Source organism: Muntiacus reevesi, chromosome 3 (genome assembly GCF_963930625.1).
Source record: "Muntiacus reevesi chromosome 3, mMunRee1.1, whole genome shotgun sequence".
NCBI lineage: Eukaryota > Metazoa > Chordata > Mammalia > Artiodactyla > Cervidae > Muntiacus > Muntiacus reevesi.
The window spans coordinates 73,215,802-73,237,723 of NC_089251.1; the positions used below are offsets into that span (position 1 = coordinate 73,215,802).

The following is a 21,922-nucleotide window of genomic DNA, read 5'->3' on the forward strand; positions in this document are numbered from 1 at the left end:
GAGTTTTTGAAATGGAATTAGTGAGTAAGATGATGAGAGGATTTTTAGCTCCTTTATACTTATTTATAAATTGCTTTCCAGAAAATTACTCTTTTTAAGCTTCTCTCTGTTAGGCATGAGTGTGTGATTCACTGGATCCTCATTTTCACTTACTGTTACTATATTTTAAATCTTTGTCAACCTGCTAACCGCTTTTAATTTGTATTTCTTTGATAACTAATGATGTTAATTTATTAACCATTGCACTTTCTTTTCTTTATATTATATGTAGGTGTCTTTTGAATATTTTCTATTGAAATCTCAGTGGTTTTAAAAATAAATTTTATCAGCACTGGATGGGAAGAGGGGGAATTTGACAAAGGCGATCAAAAGGTACAGACTTCCAGTTATGCAACAGCAGGATCCTGAGGGGTCTTCCTGGGGAAAGACACCCTACTCTGTGTACCTACTTCTCATTTGTAGAAAAACTTTAGTGTCCTAGTCTTTCCCCAAATTCTGAGGAGCAGATATAATCAGAGAAGTGAAAAAAATGAAGAAACAAAGGAAAACAGGCAAGCAAGACAAAATAACAGTTTGGCTATAAAACAAAGTCGAGGGCCTTTAGTTCCTCATCAAGGACCAGGTCCATCTGGCCCCATCACCTCATGGCAAATAGATGGGGAAACAGGGGAAATAGTGTCTGACTTTATTTTGGGGGGCTCCAAGATCACTGCAGATGGTGACTGCATCCATGATATTAAAAAACGCTCGCTGCTTGGAAGAAAAGTTATGACCAACCTAGACAACATACTAAAAAGCAGAGACATCACTTTGCCGACAAAGGTCCGTCTAGTCAAAGACTATGGTTTTTCCAGTAATCATGTATGAATGTGAGAGTTGGACTATAAAGAAAGCTGAGCGTCAAAGAATTGATGCTTTTGAACTGTGGTGTTGGAGAAGACTCTTGAGAGTCCCTTGGAGAGCAAGGAGATCCAACCAGTCCATTCTAAAGGAAATCGGTCCTGAATATTCATTGGAAGGACTGAAGCTGAAACTCCAAGAATTTGGCCACCTGATGTGAAGAACTGACTCATTAGAAAAGACCCTGATGCTGAGAAAGATTGAAGGTGGGAAGAGAAAGGGAGGACAGAGGATGAGATTGTCGGACGGCATCACCGACTCAATGGACATGAGTTTGAGTAAGCTCTGGGAGTTGGTGATGGACAGGGAGGCCTGGTGTACTGCAGTCCATGGGGCTGTAAAGAGTCGGACATGACTGAGCAAACTGAACTGAACCAAACTGAGGGATACATGAACAACATGATTAATATAATTAACACTGCTGTATGTTGTATATGAAGGCTAAGAGAGTTAATTCTAAGATTTATCATCACAAGGAAAATATTTTTTCTTTTTCTTTTATTTTGTATTAAATAAGACAATGGATGTTCATTAAACTTATTGTGGTAATCATTTCATGATATATGTAAGTCAAATCATGCTGTACACATGTATAATGCTGTAGGTCAGTTATATTTCAATAAAACTGGAAGAAAAAATCTATAAACACTTAGGTGAAAACTTTTCATCATACTTATAGACAAGCGTTTTTCCTAGTTTGTTGTTTGACTTGTGATTTTATGATTTTTTTATTTACAGAAGATTTATATTTTCTTTCTTTCTTTTTTTTTTTTTTGCACTCCCACCAAAGGCTTTATCTATTTATTTTTTCTTTTTCTTTTTCTTTCCATTTATTTTTATTAGTTGGAGGCTAATTACTTTACAATATTGTAGTGGTTTTTGTCATATATTGACATGAATCAGCCATGGATTTACATGTGTTCCCCATCCTGTTCCCCTCTCCCACCTCCCTCTCCACCCGATCCCTCTGGGTCTTCCCAGTGCACCAGACCCGAGCACTTGTTTAATGCATCCAACCTGGGCTGATGATCTGTTTCACCCTAGATAATATACATGTTTCGATGCTGTTCTCTTGAAACATCCCACCCTCGCCTTCTCCCACAGAGTCTAAAAGTCTGTTCTGTACATCTGTGTCTCTTTTTCTGTTTTGCATATAAGGTTATCATTACCATCTTTCTAAATTCCACATATATGTGTTAGTATACGGTATTGGTGTTTATCTTTCTGACTTACTTCACTCTGTATAATGGGCTCCAGTTTCATCCATCTCATTAGAACGGATTCAAACGAATTCTTTTTAATGGCTGAGTAATATTCCATAGTGTATATGTACCACAGCTTCCTTATCCATTCGTCTGCTGATGGGCATCTAGGTTGCTTCCATGTCCTGGCTATTATAAACAGTGCTGCGATGAACATTGGGGTACACTTGTCTCTTTCAGATCTGGTTTCCTCGGTGTGTATGCCCAGAAGTGTATTGCTAGATCATATGGCAGTTCGATTTCCAGTTTTTAAAGAAATCTCCACACTGTTCTCCATAGTGGCTGTACTAGTTTGCATTCCCACCAACAGTGTAAAAGGGTTCCCTTTTCTCCACACCCTCTCCAGCATTTATTGCTTGTAGACTTTTGGATAGCAGCCATCCTGACTGGAGTGTAATGGTACCTCATTGTGGTTTTGATTTGCATTTCTCTGATAATGAGTGATGTTGAGCATCTTTTCATGTGTTTGTTAGCCTTCTGTATGTCTTCTTTGGAGAAATGTCTGTTTAGTTCTTTGGCCCATTTTTTGATTGGGTCATTTATTTTTCTGGAATTGAGCTGCAGGAGTTGCTTGTATATTATTGAGATTAATCCTTTGTCTGTTGCTTTGTTTGCTATTATTTTCTCCCAATCTGAAGGTTGTCTTTTCACCTTGCTTATAGTTTCCTTGGTTGTGCAAAAGCTTTTAAGTATAATTAGGTCCCATTTGTTTATTTTTGCTTTTATTTCCAATATTCTGGGAGGTGGGTCATAGAGGATCCTGCTGTGATATATGTCAGAGAGTGTTTTGCCTATGTTCTCCTCTAGGAGTTTTATAGTTTCTGGTCTTACATTTAGATCTTTAATCCATTTTGAGTTTATTTTTGTGTATGGTGTTAGAAAGTGTTCTAGTTTCATTCTTTTACAAGTGGTTGACCAGTTTTCCCAGCACCACTTGTTAAAGAGGTTGTCTTTTTTCCATTGCATATTCTTGCCTCCTCTGTCAAAAATAAGGTGTCTGTAGGTACGTGGATTTATCTCTGGGCTTTCTATTTTGTTCCATTGATCTATATTTCTGTCTTTGTGCCAGTACCATACTGTCTTGATGACTGTGGCTTTGTAGTAGAACCTGAAGTCAGGCAGGTTGATTCCTCCGGTTCCATTCTTCTTTCTCAAGATTACTTTGGCTATTCGAGGTTTTTTGTATTTCCATACAAATTGTGAAATTATTTGTTCTAGTTCTGTGAAAAATACCGTTGGTAGCTTGATAGGGATTGCATTGAATCTATAGATTGCCTTGGGTAGTATACTCATTTTCACAATATTGATTCTTCCAATCCATGAACACAGTATATTTCTCCATCTGTTTGTGTCCTCTTTGATTTCTTTCATCAGTGTTTTATAGTTTTCTATGTATAGGCCTTTTGTTTCTTTAGGTAGTTATACTCCTAAGTGTTTTATTCTTTTTGTTGCAATGGTGAATGGTATTGTTTCCTTAATTTCTCTTTCTGTTTTCTCATTGTTAGTGTATAGGAATGCAAGGGATTTCTGTGTGTTAATTTTATATCCTGCAACTTTACTATATTCATTGATTAGCTCTAGTAATTTTCTGGTAGAGTCTTTAGGGTTTTCCATGTAGAGGATCATGTCACCTGCAAACAGCAAGAGTTTCATTTCTTTTCCTATCTGGATTCCTTTTACTTCTTTTTCTGCTCTGATTGCTGTGGCCAAAACTTCCAAAACTATGTTGAATAGTAGTGGTGAGAGTGGGCACCCTTGTCTTGTTCCTGATTTTAGGGGAAATGCTTTCAATTTTTCACCACTGAGGGTAATGCTTGCTGTGGGTTTGTCATATATAACTTTTATTATGTTGAGGTATGTTCCTTCTATTCCTGCTTTCTGGAGAGTTTTAATCATAAATGGATGTTGAATTTTGTCAAAGGCTTTTTCTGCATCTATTGAGATAATCATATGGTTTTTATCTTTCAATTTGTTAATGTGGTGTATTACATTGATTGATTTGTGGATATTAAAGAATCCTTGCATTCCTGGGATAAAACCCACTTGGTCATGATGTATGATTTTTTTAATATGTTGTTGGATTCTGTTTGCTAGAATTTTGTTAAGGATTTTTGCATCTATGTTCATCAGTGATATTGGCCTGTAGTTTTCTTTTTTTGTGGCATCTTTGTCTGGTTTTGGAATTAGGGTGATGGTGGCCTCATAGATGAGTTTGGAAGTTTACCTTCTGCAATTTTCTGGAAGAGTTTGAGTAAGATAGGTGTTAGCTCTTCTCTAAATTTTTGGTAGAATTCAGCTGTGAAGCCATCTGGGCTTTTGTTTGCTAGAAGATTTCTGATTACAGTTTCAATTTCCATGCTTGTGATGGGTCTGTTAAGATCTTCTATTTCTTCCTGGTTCAGTTTTGGAGAGTTATACTTTTCTAAGAATTTCTCCATTTCTTCCAAGTTGTCCATTTTATTGGCATAGAGTTGCTGGTAGTAGTCTCTTATGATCCTTTGTATTTCAGTGTTGTCTGTTGTGATCTCTCCATTTTCATTTCTAATTTTGTTAATTTGGTTCTTCTCCCTTTGTTTCTTAATGAGTCTTGCTAACAGTTTGTCAATTTTGTTTATTTTTTCAAAAAACCAGCTTCTAGTTTTGTTGATTTTTGCTATGGCCTCTTTAGTTTCTTTTGCATTTATTTCTGCCCTAATTTTTAAGATTTCTTTCCTTCTACTAACCCTGGGGTTCTTCATTTCTTCCTTCTCTAGCTGCTTTAGGTGTAGAGTTAGGTTATTTATTTGACTTTTTTCTTGTTTCTTGAGGTAAGCCTGTAATGCTATGAACCTTCCCCTTAGCACTGCTTTTACAGTGTCCCATAGGTTTTGGGTTCTTGTGTTTTCATTTTCGTTCGTTTCTATGCATATTTTGATTTCTTTTTTGATTCTTCTATGATTTGTTGGTTATTCAGAAGTGTGTTATTTAGCCTCCATATGTTTGACTTTTTAATATTTTTTTTCCTGTAATTGAGATCTAATCTTACTGCACTGTGATCAGAAAAGATGACTAGAATTATTTCAATTTTTTTAAATTTACCAAGCCTAGATTTATGGCCCAGGATGTGATCTATTCTGGAGAAGGTTCTGTGTGCACTTGAGGAAAAGGTGAAGTTGATTGTTTTGGGCTAAAATGTCTTATAGATATCAATTAGGTCTAGCTGGTCCATTGTGTCATTTAAAGTTTGTGTTTCCTTGTTAATTTTCTGTTTAGTTGATCTATCCATAGTTGTGAGTGGGGTATTAAAGCCTCCCACTATTATTGTGTTATTGTTAATTTCCCCTTTCATTCTTGTTAGCATTTGCCTTACATATTGCGGTGCTCCTGTGTTGGGTGCATATATATTTATAATTGTTATATCTTCTTCTTGGATTGATCCTTTGATCATTATGTAGTGTCCTTCTTTGTCTCTTTTCACAGCCTTTATTTGAAAGTCTATTTTATCTGATATGAGTATTGCGACTCCTGCTGTCTTTTGGTCTCCATTTGTGTGAAATATTTTTTTCCAGCCCTGCACTTTCAGTCTGTATGTGTCCCTTTTTTTGAGGTGGGTCTCTTGTAGACAGCATATATAGGGGTCTTGCTTTTGTATCCATTCAGTCAGTCTTCGTCTTTTGGTTGGGGCATTCAACCCATTTATATTTAAGGTAATTATTGATAAGAATGGTCCCGTTGCCATTTACTTTGTTGTTTTGGGTTTGCGTCCATACAACCTTTCTGTGTTTCCTTCTAGAGAAGATCCTTTGGCATTTGTTAAAGAGCTGGTTTGGTGGTGCTGAATTCTCTCAGCTTTTGCTTGTCTGTAAAGCTTTTGAATTCTCCTTCATATCTGAATGAGATCCTTGCTGGGTACAGTAATCTAGGTTGTAGGTTATTCTCTTTCATTACTCTAAGTATGTCCTGCCATTCCCTTCTGGCCTGAAAGGTTTCTATTGATAGATCAGCTGTTATCCTTATGGGAATCCCTTTGTGTGTTATTTGTTGTTTCTTGCTTGCTGCTTTTAATATTTGTTCTTTGTGTTTGATCTTTGTTAATTTGATTAATATATGTCTTGGGGTGTTTCACCTTGGGTTTATCCTGTTTGGGACTCTCTGGGTTTCTTGGACCTGTGTAACTATTTCCTTCCCCATTTTAGGGAAGTTTTCAGCTACTATCTCCTTGAGTATTTTCTCATGGCCTTTCTTTTTGTCTTCTTCTTCTGGGACTCCTATGATTCGAATGTTGGGGCATTTCACATTGTCCCAGAGGTCCCTGAGGTTGTCCTCATTTTTTTTTATTCTTTTTTCTTTTTTCCTCTCTGCTTCATTTATTTCCACCATTTTATCTTCTACCTCATTTATCTTATCTTCTGTCTCTGTTATTCTACTGTTGGTTCCCTCCAGAGTGTTTTTGATCTCATTTATTGCATTATTCATTTTTAATTGACTCTTTTTTATTTCTTCTAGGTCCTTATTAAACACTTCTTGCATCTTCTCAGTCTTTGTCTCCAGGCTATTTATCTGTAATCCATTTTATTTTCAAGATTTTGGATCACTTTTATTATCATTATTCTAAATTCTTTTTCAGGTAGATTCCCTATCTCCTCCTCTTTTGTTTGACTTGGTGGGCATTTTTCATGTTCCTTTACCTGTTGGGTATTTCTCTGCCTTTTCATCTTATTTAGATTGCTGTTTCTGGAGTGGGCTTTCTGTATTCTGGTGGTCTGTGGTTCCTTTTTAAAAAGGCGAAAGATTTATACGATCTGAAGAGAAACCAGAGTATGTGTGGTTCCCTTTTATTGTGGAGGTTTCACCCAGTGGGTGGGGTTGGACGATTGGTTTGCCAAGGTTTCCTGTTTAGGGAAGCTTGTGTCAGTGTTCTGGTGCGTAGAACTGGATTTCTTCTCTCTGGAGTGCAATGGAGTGTCCAGTAATGAGTTTTGAGATGGGTCTATGTGTTAGGTGTGACTTTGGGCAGCCTGTATGTTGACGCTCAGGGCTATGTTCCTGCGTTGCTGGAGAATTTGCGTGGTATGTCTTGCTCTGGAACTTATTGGCTCTTGGGTGGTGGTTGGTTTCAGTGTAGGAATGGAGGCTTTTGGATGGTCTCTTATTACTTAATGTTCCCTGTAGTCAGGAGTTTTCTGGTGTTCTCAGGTTTGGGGCTTAAGTCTCCTGCCTCTGAGTTTCAATTTTATTCTTCCAGTAGTCTCAAGACTTCTCCAACAATACAGCACTGATAATAAAACTTCTAGGTTAATGGTGAAAAGATTCTCCACCGTGAGGGACACCCAAAGAGGTTCACAGAGTTACATGAAGAAGAGGAGAGGGAGGAGGGAGATAGAGCTGAGCAGGAGGAGAAAAAAGGGGGACTCAAGAGGAGAGAGACAGATCTATGCAGTTCTCTATTCCCAAAGTGTTCTCCGTAGCTCAGACACCCACAGAGATTCGCAGAATTGGATTGGGAAGAGAGGGGGGAGGGAGGAAATGGAGGTGTTCTGAGGTAGAAAATGGAGAGTCAAAAGTGGGAGAGTAATCAACACACTCCTGAGTAAAAATGGGTACTAAATATTGGATTCTTAAATGTCCAAAATGGATACCAAATACTGAAAAACAAAGATTAAAAATTTAGAGTAGTGCTCACTTCGGCAGCACATATACTAAAATTGGAACGATACAGAGAAGATTAGCATGGCCCCTGCGCAAGGATGAGACGCAAATTCGTGAAGCGTTCCATATTTAAAAAAAAAAAAAGAAAAGAAAAGAAAAGAAAAACAATGTGGGAGGACACACATTCCTTGATTTCAACATTATCTCAGAGTTATAGTAATCACAACAGTCTGGTACTGTCATAAAGATAAAAAAAAATTTAGAGTAGATGTTAGACTCTTAAAAATACAATAGTAAAAACAAAACCAAAAACACAAAAAATTTTAGAAATATATATGAAGTTCGGTTTAAAAATAGGACTTTTCTCTCTTTTTTTTTTTTTGCAAGGTTATAGTGAAATGAAAATGAAAATTAAGGAGTAATAGAGGAGTAACAGAGGACTTTAAAAGAAAATAAGAGAAAAAAATAAGAAAAAAATTTTTTCCTAATTAAAAAAAATAGTAAAAATATATGAAAATGAAAATGAAAGTTAAGGAGTAATGGAGGAGTAATAGGGAATTTTAAAAGAAAATAAAAGAGAAAAAATAAAAAAGAAAAGAAAAGAAAGAAGTTTTTTTTTTTAATTAAAAAAAAAGTAAAAATATATCTAGGAATTTCTCTGGAGCTGTTGCGGTCATTGTGGGTTCGGTTCAGTTTCAGATAGCTCCTCGTTCCAGTTTACACTCTCGATATCTATAGGCCCCTTCCAATGTAGTCGGTGTTACTTACAGGGATTTTAATCTGTTGCACCCGTCCCTTCTGAAGCGGTTCCCTTTGTTTATTTGGCTTCTGTTTGCCGGTCTCTTCAGTGTCTAATTTCTACCCTGACACAGGCGGGCGGAGGTGGTCTCTTATTTAGGTTCACTGGTTCAGTCCTGCTGCAGGGAGGGAGGGGCGCTGCAGGCAGATATCGCTGTGTGTGGGGAGCACTCACCGTGTTCCGGCCACACTGGGTTTGCCCCCGCTCACAGGTGTGTGCTTTCCCGGTCTACACTGCTCAGGCTCCCAGCTGCTCTATATGGAGCAGGCCCTGTGTTGCATGCGGTTCCAGTTTTCAGGTATTCCACAAAAGCACGAACTCGGTTGGGCCTGCGTTTTGTGCCTTCCTTGGCCCGAACAGCTCAGGCAGCCAGGAGCTTGGCGGGCGCACTCTCCCCGGGTGCGGTGCGCCTTCTCCCCACCGTGGTCCCAGCCTCAGTTTCCACGCGCACTCATACCAGTCGGGTGCATGCGGCTTGTGTCTGTTCTCGGGAGCTGGCTTCTAGCCATGACCCTCCCGGCAGATGTCAACAATCCAGAGCCTCAGGAAGTCTTTGGTTAGAAACTGGAGGCCTGTTTGCAGTGTGGTAGGGGGTGCCATCTCTGGGGCCGAGTTTGCCCCTTTCCCCTCCCCCCTGCCTCCGGTGGTGGATGGGATGGTCCGCTGCCAGCTAGCTCTTCTCTGGAATTGCTCAGTCCCTTTGTTCTGCGAACGGCCGGCAGTGTGTTCAGGCCAGTTAATTTTCTCTCTCTCTCGCTATCCCACAGTTTAAGTTGCTATCTCACGTTAGCTCCCTCCGATTGCCCTCAGGGCATTCGGGCCCAGGCCTTACTCTAAGCAATGCCGCTCGCTCCTCTCCTTTCCGCCCCTACTTGCTGGTGGCAGATGCGGGTGTCTGGGGTACTTTTCTGCTGGGGTTGCTTTTAGGCATGTAATCTGTGAGTTTTATTTATTTTTCCTCCCAGTTAGGTTGCCCTCTGAGATTCGAAAACTTCCCCCAGACCCGCCAGTGAGAGGGTTTCCTGGTGTTTGGAAACTTCCTCCACTTCGACTCCCTTCCTGGGACGGGTCTCCGTCCCCAGCTCTTTTGTCTCTCTTTTTATCTTTTATTTTTGTCCTACTTCCTTTAGAAGACGATGGGCTGCTTTTCTGGGCACCTGATGTCTTCTGCTAGTGGTCAGAAGTTGTTTTGTGAAGTTTGCTGAGCGTTCAAATGTTCGTTCGATGAATTTGTAGGGGAGAAAGTGGTCTCCCCGTCCTATTCCTCTGCCATCTTGGCTCCTCCCCCCGAAGATTTATATTTTCATGTGGTCACATCTGTCAACCTTTTCAGATTTTTTTCTTCTATTACTGTTGTGCTTAGAAAGGGATTTCCCATTCAGTAAACAAAAAACTATATGATGGATTTTTCTCCTAGTTTTAAAAAATGATTATGTTATTTGCAGTAATTCTTTTTAAAATTATTTTCCTCCATAAATATTTTTTTAAAATAAGTTTTCTTTCTTTATTATTGTTGGCCATGCTGGGTCTTCGCTACTGCTCAGGCTTTCCTCTAGTTGAAGAGAGCAGGGCCTACTCTCTAGTTGTGTGCAGGTTTCTCACTGTGGTAGCTCCTCTTGTTCGAGAGCACAGGGTATTCAGGCTTTAGTAGTTGCAGCTCCTGGGCTCTAGATCAGAGGCTCAATCATTTTGGTGCACTGGCTTCTTTGCCTCATGGCATGTATTGGCAGGCAGACTCTTCCACCACTGAGCCACCAGGGAAGCCCTGCAGTAATTCTTTAACTCCTATGGGCTTAATCTTGGGACATGACAAGAAGTCAAGACTTTAATACATTTAAAAATTAACACATTTTCCCAATCTCTTCAATGGATTACCCATTTCATTCTGGTAGACTCATGATTGCTTACTTAGAGTAAGTTCTGGTCCTAGTCAAATGGTGTTTTACAAATTTCTTTTTTTATTGTTGTTTCTGTTTTTTAGATATTTCTTTACTTTTTTATTTAGCTTCATCAGGTCTTAGTTGCATCATGGGAGAACAGCACATTGACTCTATAGTGGTGGAACATGGGCTTAGTTGCTCTGCAGCATGTGGGATCTTCCTAGACCAGGAATCGAACCTTCGTATCCTGCATTGCTAGGTGGATTCTTAACCACTGGACTACCAGGGAAGGCCGCATTTTACTAATTTCTATTCACTTGAATAGTGAATATAACTCTACGTTCCTTTTGTATTTTTATTTATATAGTATCTTTATTTTCCTATTAGTAAAATCTTTCACTAAAGAGGCTATCATTTCACATAATCATCTGTTTCTCCAATCAACATTTACTGGCTAATCCACAATGCTAGGCACTGAGGCTCATAAGATGGACCAGACAGGGTCAACCTGCCCAGGGAATTCATAGCTAGAACTCAGGCAGTTCAAGATAACTACAATAGAGCATAAGTAGTGTCATTTACAAATGTCAGGGTGTCAAGGTGCTATGACAGCACAGAGGAGAAGATGCTCAAACTGTGCTGAGGATGAATAGGAATTTGTCAGGTCAACAAGTGGGGAAAGTGCCTTCAGAATAGAAGAAACAGCTTTACAAAGATCTAAAGATGGGCAAAGTGTGTGACAAGTTTGGGAAGCTAAAAGTAGTTGAATACAGCTGTGATCATAGCATCTGGTCCCATCACTTCATGACAAATAGATGGGGAAACGGTTGCTGACTTTATTTTTGAGGGCTCCAAAATCACTGCAGATGGTGAGTGCAGCCATGAAATTAGAAGACACTTACTCCTTGGAAGGAAAGTTATGACCAACCTAGACAGCATATTAAAAAGCAGAGACATTACTTTGTCAACAAAGGTCTGTCTAGTCAAGGCTATAGTTTTTCAAAAGTAGTCATGAATGGATGTGAGAGTTGGACTATAAAGAAAGCTGAATGCTAAAGAATTGATGCTTTTGAACTGTGGTGTTGGAGAAGACTCTTGAGAGGCCCTTGGACTGCAAGGAGATCCAACCAGTCCATCCTAAAGGAGATCAGTCCTGGGTGTTCATTGGAAGGACTGATGCTGAAGCTGAAACTCCAATACCTTGGCCACCTGATGCAAAGAACTGACTCATTTGAAAAGACCCTGATGCTGGGAAAGATTGAAGGTGGGAGGAGAAGGGAATGACAGAGGATGAGATGGTTAGATGGCATCACCGACTCAATGGGCATGAGTTTGGGGAAACTCTGGGATTTGGTGATGGACAGGGAGGCCTGGCGTGCTGTGGTTCATGGGATCGCAAAGAGTCGGACACGACTGAGTGACTGAACTGAACTGAAGTGAGTAAAGGGTGCACACAGGAAGATGACGGGAGATGGATGAAATAAAGGCCAGGTGTTAAGGAAATTTGATTTTATCTAAGTGATGACTAATCCAGAGAGTGATGAGGTCAGGTGCATGTAAATTCCTTTGGTGGTGATACAGAAGATTGATTGGAGAGACAGAGGACTAAGGTAGGGAGACCATAAAAAGGAGAGTGCAAACAAGGGCTTGAACTGACACTGGTGGGGAGAAAGTCCCAAAGAAGATGGCACAGACCTATGAGGTGCCTGGGAGCTAAAGTCAACAGGATGTAGGAGATGAGAAAAAGAAAGCAATTTAGGATGAGTCTAGTTTCCTAGACTTGTTGACAAGGTTGCAAGGTTGTTATTTGCAGAGACAAGGAGTGAATGGTTGGAAGTAGGTTTGGAGGTGGGTTCTAGGAGAGGCTGAGTTCATATTTGAATCTGAGGTGCTTGTTGTACATCTAGGTACACCTATTTAGAGCACCGTTGACAACACATGTCTGGAGCTAAGAAGAAAGTTTTTGAATGTATATGTGGATGGATATTAGAGTCATCAATATCTAAGGTCAGAATTGAAATTGTACAGTGTATGAATTGTGAGAGTTGGACTATAGAGAAAGCTGAGTGCTGAAGAATTGATGCTTTTGAACTGTGGTGTTGGAGAAGACTCTTGAGAGTCCCTTGGACTGCAGGGAGATCCAACCGGTCCATCCTAAAGGAGATCAGTCCTGGGTGTTCATTGGAAGGACTGGTGTTGAAGCTGAAACTCTAATACTTTGGCCACCTGATACGAAAAGCTGACTCATTTGAAAAGACCCTGATGCTGGGAAAGATTGAGGGCAGGAGCAGAAGGGGATGACAGAGGATGAGATGGTTGGATGGCATCACTGACTCAATGGACATGAGTTTGGGTAAACTCTGGGATTTGGTCATGGACAGGGAGGTCTGGCGTGCTGCAGTTCATGGGGTCGCAAAGAGTCGGTCATGACTGAGAGACTGAACTGAACTGATGAATTTATCAGCCAGGAAGAGAAGAAAAGAAAACTGAGACTGGATCTCTGGGAACGCCAATTTGAGGGACAGATGAAAGAACCAGAGATCTTCAAAAGTAACTGTGAAGAGGGACTTCTCTGATGGTCTAGAGACTAAGACTCCATGCTCTAAATGCAGAGGGATAGGTTTTATGTTGGATGCACTGCCTACATGGATATTGACTTCTAGTTCTTCCTGAATCAGTTAGGATTTGAGCAGAGAAGTTGAAATTTTATGAATGATACAGAATAGAAGATGTATCATAAGGATTATATAGATGTACACAATTGTGGAAATTGGTGGAAGACAGCAAGGCTGTTGCCAGTACACCTAGTGTTTTTCCTTCAGTCTTTATGGGTCACCAGCCTGAGCTTCCCTGGTAGCTCAGCTGGTAAAGAATCTGCTTGCAATGCAGGAGACCCCGATTTGATTCCTGGGTCAGGAAGATCTGCTGGAGAGGGGATAGGCTACCCACTCGAGTATTTTGGGGCTTCCCTGGTGACCCACATGGTAAAGAATCCCTCAATAATATTATGCTAAGCAACAAAAGTCAGATAAAAAGAGGACATGCTACATGATTCCCTTTATGTGGAATTCTAGAACAGGCACAATCTATCTAAAACAACAGAAATCAGAAGGAAGTTGCCTTGGACAGGGGTGGACTTGGGAGGGGAGTGACTGGGAGAGGAAATTTGGGGGGTGGGGTGGGGGAGATAATAAAAAAATATCTTTATTTTGATAAGGGTATGAGTTATACTAGTATATGCATTTTTCAAAATTCTTTGAACCTTACCCCTTAGATGTGTGTATTTTATTGTTTGTAAATTTTATCTCAGTTTCAAAAAAATGGAAAGTAAATGAAAATGGTAGCCTTAGAGCTAATCACGGACTAATAGGCCACTAAGGTACGCAGTGGTAAAGAATCTGCCGCCAATGCAGGAGATGTAGCAGATGGAGGTTCGATCCCTAGGTCGCAAGGTTACCCTGGAGTCGGAAATGATAACCTACTCCAGTATTCTTCCCTTGAAAATTCCATGGACAGAGGAACCTGGGAGGCTACATACAGTCCAAGTCACAAAGAGTTGGCCACCACTAAGCACGCATGCAATAAGCCACCAAAGAAAATATATGACATGTTGTTTTCTTATATCTGCTTACTGGGCAGCTTATGAGAAACCAGTCTCAGCAAGGGACACCCTCACTCTAAGGTTGGAAAAGAATCAGAAGAGCCTGAAACTCCAAGATTCCTCTCCTTCAGCCAGAAGAGAAATCAGAGGGTAAGAGAGCAGGTGGGAGCCCAAGACAGAACAACTAATAAAAATATTAGGCAGATAAATTCAACATTAAACTGGAGAACTAGGATTTTTATTTCTTTTCTCCAAAGTATAAATTCGTCGACTGTTCAGTAGAGATCTGATTTCTCAGTGTGTTGGGGGTAGGGGCTGGGGAAGAAGAGAGTGAGAAGGAGAAACACACAAACCCTCCAAATACTGGGAATCATCACAAATTTGAAACTAGATGACATAATTTCACTGCATCCAGAGGAAACATTCCACAACATGCGGGGAACCTGACTCTCTGTCCGACTTTCCACAGGGGTTCTAGTCTGCCTCATTATCATGATGTTTTCGTTTTTCTAAACAGCATCAAATAACAAAAACAGGTCTCCTTTTCCAGCACTTGGCGGTTTGGTGACACATTTTACGCAGTTTCTCTTTGGTAACGCAGTCAGCCTGTGCACAGGCAACTTTAGGCAAGAACGCTCAGCTGGAGGCAGAGAGAGCTTTGCCCAGAGATGCCGGGCAGCTGGGAGGGAGACCCCGAGGGGAGGAGAGACCTGAAAGGAAGGGCCGGGGGCTTGAGTTTATCAGGAAAGCCTTTCTCCTGTGTTCTCTGGTCACAGCACTGTGGAGACTGGAGGAGCAGGGGCCTGAAAGATCCTCACAGCCTTTACAGACTTAAGTCCTCTTACAGGCTTGGGTTAATTTTTAACTTCCTTGGGGTGAGATCAAAAACAAAGGCAGACGCTCTCACCCCAGGGCTGGTTCTACAGCTCTTTGTCCTGAAGTCTCCTTCCGTCTCCTTTGTCTCCAGGCACCGGGGAGGCTGAGAGAAGGGTCACGTGTGCACAAATGGGGCCCTGCGCCTGGCAGTCCCCTGGGCTCCCTGCAGAGACCAGGCTTCCCAGTCTTCCAGGCGACAGCCTCGTTTTTTCATTTTTTGTTTCTGTTGTCAATGTGGCAGTGTGTCCACAACCTTGGGATTCCCTCATCCTCAAACTCCAGTATCCAATTTCTAAGATTTCAATGTTTTTAAGGTCAGTGGAAATTTTTAAAAAAGAAACTTCAAGCTAATGTATTCTTACTGCAGAAAGGAAGCTTTGTTTTATTTTTCCATAAACCTGACACTCAGTAGGAGTTTTCAGATCTTGAAAGATAGACACACTATTTACCTGTAGAAAATGCACCAGGTAAGGTACTTTTCAAAACAACCAGTCACTCAGGATCCTTCCCTTTCTAGCATGATAGCATTATTTTTAGGAGGCGCTAGTGGTAAAGAACCCACCTGCCAATGCATGAGACTTAAGAGACACAGGTTCGATTCCCAGGTAGGGAAGATCCCCTGAACGGCAACTCATTCCAGTATTCTCGCCTATAAAATCCAATGGACAGAGGAGCCTGGCAGGCTGCAGTCCATGGTGTCATAGACAGTTGGACACGACTGAGCAAATACACACTCATCAAATATCACCCAAATAACTGAAGTATAAAGAATTGTTTCCCTGGGATGTTGTTTTTACAAGGGTGAAATTGCACGGCACGCAATTCATTAACACTTTTTCTCTTTTTCATGACTGAGGTGTCAAATCTTGGAGTCAGCCTGGGCAATATTATATAGGAAAATGGCCCTTTACCACTGTACTTTCCTGTGCTAAGGGGCCTGGTAGATGTCAAATAAATATTTATGAATGAATAAAGAACAGTAGGACAAAAGAGGAAGCTGGTGATACCTAAAATGGGAGGATTCCTCCTAGAATAATCAAGAATTAACTGTGTCAAAGAAAAGGTACACCTTTCCTTTTTGCTTAATTAATTACTGGGGGAGTTTTCAGAGAAAATTGTTACTGGAAGTAGAGGAAGTTTTAGGAACCTGAAAAACCTTTAGACTCCAGAACTTCTGGGATCCCAGGCCTTACAATGCAGACAATGCAGACAAGGATGTGATGTTGAACTTGGTCCATCCAGCTCACAGGCTCAGAATGGACACAGTGACTATTTTATGTTCAGAAGAATTAATTAAGTGGCTGCAGTATTCTCAGTTTAAAATGTTGTCATCAACCTGGGAAAGGGGTCGAGGAGTGTTTAGAATCCAATCAGTTGAGCAAGAGGGAAGACAGAAACATTTGGTAAAATGTTGCCCAAAGCATCTCTCCTAGACTACTGGCTGCTCTGGGGAAATAGTACTGTTGCTCTGTTGATCTCACAGACCTAAGTTCAAATTCTGTCTGTGTCCTGAGGTACGTAGTCTAATAAAAGAAACGTAGATACTGTGAGGCACGGCGTTGAGCTCTAAAGAAAACTCGGCCAGTTAGTTTCAGTCTTGGAGATGCAGTTGAATGATAGCTGCTCCTGTGAAGATGAAAGACAGGGAGAATGTGGGGGTGGTGGCAAAATTGCACAAGAAAGTGGGACCTGTGGTTCAGAACTGGTTGGTCTTAGGGGAGCTTGGCATGGCTAATGGCTGGGCCTCAAGTTCACTTGTTGAGGCTGATACTACAGTCCCAAGTTCACCATCAATTTGTTTTTCTGCTGGTACTGATGCATATTTTTCTGGAAGCAGTCACTCTGGGTCCTTGTTTAGAAGCCCTGACTGCCTGGGACTTTATGCTTTCCTGGTTCAGCATCCTGCAGCAGGCAGGTCTAAGGGCACGTGTTCGAGATGTTAAAATTCACGTATCAAATACTCAGCAGTACTGATATTTGGGGCTGGATCATTGTTCTGGGAAGGCTGTTCTTTGAGTCAATCACTCAGTCACTAGTTGGTCAGTCATGTCCAACTCTTTGCCACCCCATGGACTGCATCCCACCAGGCTCCCCTGTCCATGTAATTCTTCTTGCAAGAATACTGGAGTAGGTTGCCATTGCCTTCTCCAGAGGATCTTCCCAACCCAGAGATGGAATCCTGGTCTCCCATGTTATAGGCAGATTCTTTACAGCCTGAGCCACCAGGAAGCCCAGGATTATAGGGTACTAGGATATTTGCAGCATCCTGGCCTCGTCCAACTGTGACAATCCAAATGTCTCCAGACATCGCCAAATGTCCCTCAATGGCGAAATCGTCCCCAGCTGAGAGCCACTGCCTCGGACAAGTTACCTTCAGTGAAATTCTTCATATAGGCTATTGTGATGACTCATATTAATTCATTCAGTTGCCAGAACAAAACTGAGAAACTTAATGTCAGTTCATGTGGAGTTTACTCACTGCCACTTCTGCCTTAGACTTGAATAAATCTAAGGGTCAGTCAGCTTGGGGGTCCCAGGCTTTAGAGGGTTCTACTCTAGTCATGTCCCACCCCATGGTGGCAGGGATCAAAAGGGCCAAGAGAAGGTGCCCACTGGACCCATTGCTTCCCTTCTGGACCACACTATATCACATCAAAGTTCCTTTCTCTAAAGGGTCACGTCTGCTTTCAAAGCTGACGTAGTCACTTCTCTGGGTCCCTTTTCCAGACCTGTGGGCCATGCCACTAAGAGGTCCAAGTGGGGCCAAGGAATGTCACCACTTATTGACTTGTGGATGGAACTTGGACAAGCACGTTGTATTCTTCACCTGGAAACTTCAAATGTCAGACGAGGGCCTGCCCCCTCCTTCTTACACCACCAGCCCAGAAACAGATTGTAGTTGATAGAGAATCATGAGCAGTTCCACACCCTGCCACCCCACCCCGCACTTTCTCCACACCGTCTGCGCAAAGTGGTGAGGAACAGTGGCTTTAAGTGGAAAATCAAGAGGAAAAAGAAGAGGAGATTCCAAGAGCCCAGAGAACGGCCCGCCTGCTCAAGCTTTATACTCTCCCCTGGGCGGAGAGCACTACCTCATTGTTGGTGACACACGCCCCAGAAAAACACCAGCATTCTTGGCAGAGTTGCTTTCCTCTGTTTGTCTCTCATCAACTCATAAAACGGGTTTCTCCTCTGGGCTGTGGACTCCACAGTCGGGCATTATTTGCTTGCCGGTCTCTCCTCCACCCCCGGCCCCTTCCTCTGAGAAGCAGTCTGGCTGATCCTCCTCTAGGTGGAATGAATCACTCTCTTGATTTTGAGTCCCTACGGCCTGTTAGTCACACCCTGACTAAGCACTCATGTATTCCATTACACCTTGCACTCAGGTGAGTCCTAGTAGAAAGCACTCCTCAAAGACAGAGGACAGCTGACTCCTCCAGCTTTTCCCCAGCGGGCCTTGAGCAGGGCCTCACACGCACCTCTCAGCTGCTCAGGCCCACTCACTGAATCAATTAACTTTAAAAGTCGACCTGCTTGGGATTAAAGTCACTGAGTTTTGTTTTTGCTTTTTTTTTTTAAAGTCACTGAGTTTTATGAGAAAACCAGTCCAACCAGTTTCCTCCTTCATGGCTCTTAGATCCTGAGCCTGGTTTATTTTGCCAACTTAGATCCCTTCTTTCAACATTCACTTCACAACTGGGCCCCCAGAGCTTTTTAACCTTGTAAAGACTGGAGATATCAGGGAAAAGAAAGTTTTAGGGGTTATATTAGCTTCCTAGGACTGCTATACAAAGTACCACAAACTTGGAGCTTAAAATAATAGAAATGCAGAGAAAGACAAATATATCATATCACTGATAGGTGGAATCTAAAAAAAATGATACAAATGAACTTATTTACAAAACAGAAGTAAACTCAGGCATAGAAAACTCCTCTCATAGAAAACTCAGACATAGAAACTCATGGTTCCCAAGGAAAAACGGGGGAGGGAAAATTGGGAATTTGGGATTAGCAGATACTTACTACTATATATAAAATAATCAACAAGGACCTTCTGTACAGCAGAGGGAACTATATTCCATATCTTATAATAACCTGTAATGAAAAAGAATCTGAAAAATAATACATATACAGTATTATAACTGAATCACTTTGTTCTACAACTGAAATAATACAAATCAGCTGTACATCAATTTAAAAAAAGAAAAAAAAATAGAAATGTATTCTCTCATGGTTCTGGAGGTTAGAAGTCCAAAATCAAGGTGTGGGAAGGGCCACGCTCCCTCTGAGGATCACAGTGGATGGTCCTTCCTTCCGTTTTCCAGCTTCTGGTTGTTATGGCAAATCTTACTGTTCCTTGGCTTACAGATGTGATTTCTCCATTCTCTGCCTCCATTATCACATTGGTGTTTTCCCAGTGTGTCTTCTTTTTATGTATTCAAATTTCCCTCTTTTTATAAGGACACTAGTCACTGGATTTATGGCCCACCTAATCCAGTCTGACCTCATTTTAACTTTCAAGTAAGGTCACATTAACAGGTACAGAGGATTAGGACTTGAACCCAAACCCTAATTAAGGGAATATGAAAAGTGAAAGTGAAAGTTGCTCAGTCCTGTCTGACTCTGAGATCCCATGGACCATACAGTCCATGGAATTCTCCAGGCCAGAATACTGGAGTGGGTAGCCTTTCCCTTCTCCACGGGATCTTCCTAACCCAGCGATAGAACCCAATTCTTCCACATTGCAAGTGGATTCTTTACTGTCTGAGAACAGTACTGGGAAGCCTTTAAGATATTGCAATCACACATTTTATTTTACTTTGATGATATATGTTATAAACTTCATAAGACATCGTTATTATTTTTTACTTCAAATAATATCAAACTTGGGAAAATTTTGGTGAATCTTTATTTTAAATTTTGTTTTATACTGGAATATAGTTGATTTACAATGTTGTGTTAGCTTCAGGTGTACAACAAAGTAGTTCAGTTACACATATTTCCATTCTTCTTCAGGTTCTTTTCCCAAATAGGTATCATAGAATATTGAGTGGAGTTCCGCATGCTATACAGTAGGTCTTTGTTGATTATTTGTTTTATATATCATAGTTTGTTATTTTTACACTTTATTTTGTATTAGAGTATAGTTGATTTACAGCGGTGATTCTTCCTTTAATTTTTTCTGCCTTCCCTTATTTTGGAGTGGCTTCCATTACGTTTAATCACTTGATATTGTCCCACAGATCACTGAAGTTTTGTTCAGTTTTTAAAGTCTTTCTTTTTCCCCCTCTTCCCCACTTTGGCTGGTTTCTCTTGCTGCGTCTCAAGTTCAGTAATCTTTTTTTCTTTTTCGGCATCTAGTCTGCAGTTAGCTTCATCTCTAATTCCATTTGGGTTTATAAAAAATACCTTCCATTTCTCTTCTGTGTGTTCATGTTTTTATGGAGTTTCATTCTATTCATGTATATCCTCTGTGTGTGTGTGTGTGTCTGTGTGTGTGTGTCTGTGTGTGTCTGTGTGTGCATGTGTGCCCACTTGCTTTGGTTGTGTCACTTCAGTTTCTCTCTGAACCTCAATTTCTTCCTCCATAAAACAGAGCCAATACTTTGTATATCTCAGAGATAATGTGAGGATTAAATGAGATAACACATGCTTATAGTTTTAGCCGCCTTTTGCAGGGTGTTTGGGGGCTTCCACGGTGGCTCAGTGGTAAAGAATCCGCCTGCCAATGCAGGAGACCTGGGTTAGACCACTGGGTTGAGAAGATCCCCTGGAGGAAGTCATGGCAACCCACTCCAGCATTCTTGCCTGGAGAGTCCCATGGACAGAGGAGACTGGCGGACCACAGTCCATAGGGTAGCAAGGAGTCAGACACGACTGAAGTGCTGAGCACACACATGAGCACACTGTTTAGATGTACCAGGCCTCATCCTAAGTACTTTATGTTAAATATCTCACATATATTTGAACTTCACAACACCTCTGAATGGAAGACATTATTAATCCCATTATACAGATGAGAATGTTTAAGTAAATTGTCCATGGTCAAATAAGAGATAAAGGCAGAGTTGGAACCCTTCTTATTTCAAAGTCATATAAAATTGTGGGTTATAAAGAGCTTGGGGCAGTGCCTGGGGCTCATGGTAGGAATCTGAGAATTCAAATGTTAGAGTCCCCCTTTATTATCCTTCCTGATACCGGGCAGCTCAAAAGATACAGAACGATAACAGATGCCAAAGTTTATATTGGGAAATCCAATTTCTAGTCTCAAATTCTTTCTCTCCACACCTCCCTTGGGATATTCTCTCTTAAATGGATCTCAAATCCATCAGCTTTCTTTGCTCCACCTCTACCTTTCAAGTCCAGGGCACTGTCCCTTGCCTGGATTCCCTGCACCTACTCTAGCCTTTCTAACTTGTAGCAAGTGACTCTTTCAAAACACAAACCGAATCAGGTCTCTTTCCCGTTCAAACTCTTTAGAGAACCATTAGATAAATCAAAGTCTGAAACCCACAGGATGTGCGCGGTTTGGCCTCCACCTGGTTCTTCAGACACTTCTCACACTGAACTTGCCCTTGGTCTCCTGGACACTCATTGTCTTCTTATTTCCCTAAATATGGCATCAAACATCTGAGTTCTTACCTTTCTTCTGTCATGTGTTGGTATGGTAACAAAATGTCTCCCCCGCTCCCGCACCCCCCCGCCCCACTCCCGCTGCTCTTAGTTACCTGACGAGGGATGGAACCCACGACCCCTGTAGTGGAAGCGCAGAGTCTTCGCCACTGGACCACCAGAGAAGTCCCTGAGTTGCCATTTCAATAAAAATGCCTGCTGCTGCTGCTGCTGCGGCTAAGGTTGTTCTAATTTCTGTTTTTTACCTGAGACTCTCTGATAACCCCCTACAGCTTGCAAGGCTTAGGTCTGGATGGCTATCCAGGCAAGCTATGAAGCCTTGGTCTTCATGCTGATCCTAGAC

At 41.3% G+C, this 21,922-nt stretch overlaps 1 non-coding gene across 1 annotated transcript; it reads left to right on the forward strand.

The window, feature by feature from the left end:
- Positions 1 to 7,816: 7,816 nt before the first annotated feature.
- On the forward strand, positions 7,817 to 7,923 carry LOC136165634 (U6 spliceosomal RNA). Its single transcript, XR_010662639.1, has one exon. It is a non-coding gene; the product is annotated as a U6 spliceosomal RNA (small nuclear RNA).
- Positions 7,924 to 21,922: the final 13,999 nt, after the last annotated feature.